Source organism: Cupressus sempervirens, chromosome 7, assembly GCF_028749045.1.
Source record: "Cupressus sempervirens isolate cs-2001-9-10 chromosome 7, ASM2874904v1, whole genome shotgun sequence".
NCBI classification, from domain to species: domain Eukaryota; kingdom Viridiplantae; phylum Streptophyta; class Pinopsida; order Cupressales; family Cupressaceae; genus Cupressus; species Cupressus sempervirens.
In genome coordinates, this window is record NC_143124.1 from 689,519,624 (window position 1) to 689,520,575 (window position 952).

Genomic DNA, 952 nt, shown 5'->3' on the forward strand with positions numbered 1-952 from the left:
GCTAAGGGCGGGAGCTTGTGTCTAGAATTTGGGATGTTTGTGCGAGCGAGCAGGGGAGTTTCTCTTATCGGAACCTCTCCGTGGCCTTTGAATATATAGACTCAGTGCCGACGATATCGATGGATGCGAGCCCTTGGATTCCAAATTTGTCCACAGCTAACATTGGTTTTTGTGAGAGATGGGCACGAAAGCACATCCCGATTGCTACGCGGGAGCTCCCTAAGGTCGCCTCTGTGCCAACTCGATCGGCACAACATTGGGAGTGGTTCGACAGCGGTTGACGTTCCAATGTGTCATCGGGGGATGTCTTGGAAAGTGGTCTTTCTTTCAAGGGCGAGCTCGCGTCTAGACCTTGGATTGTGCGTCGCGTCACAAGTGAATGGGGAGATCTCTCTGTGAACGGCGGCATGGTGATTGCAAGAGAAAATTGACTTAGTCGGAGCCATTGGCCTCGGGCCATTGCGACGGCCTCGCAATTTCTCCTTAATTGCAACCTATGTTTGCGCAGTAGCAGAGTTTGCATGTAAGATGGGCCTTGTTCTCGAGAGTTCCAGGAGATGACCTCCGGAACTTTTGGATTGGGCCCCTTCAAGGTGAAATTCATCCAGTTGATCGGATGAGCTCGATGACCATTTCAGTCCCTTGGCTCCATGAACTCACGTCTCCTAACCGATGACAATCTTTTGCTCCTCTGCCGACCTCATAAAAAATTGGGTCGTGAATGGCTGTTTGGTAGGAATTTTAAAGGATTTGGATTTTTAAGGCGGATGTCGTTGTGTTCGCTAATTTCTAATGCAGCGCGAGCCTCGCACTAATAGCTTATATAGGAGAGGTGGTTGCCGCGAGCCTCTCCCGTGCCCCCCTCACTGATTCAACGCCGGTGTCAAGGCGGATGGATATGTCGGATTTTGAAACGGTGGACGCCGACGTTGAATCAATTAGAGGGGCATGA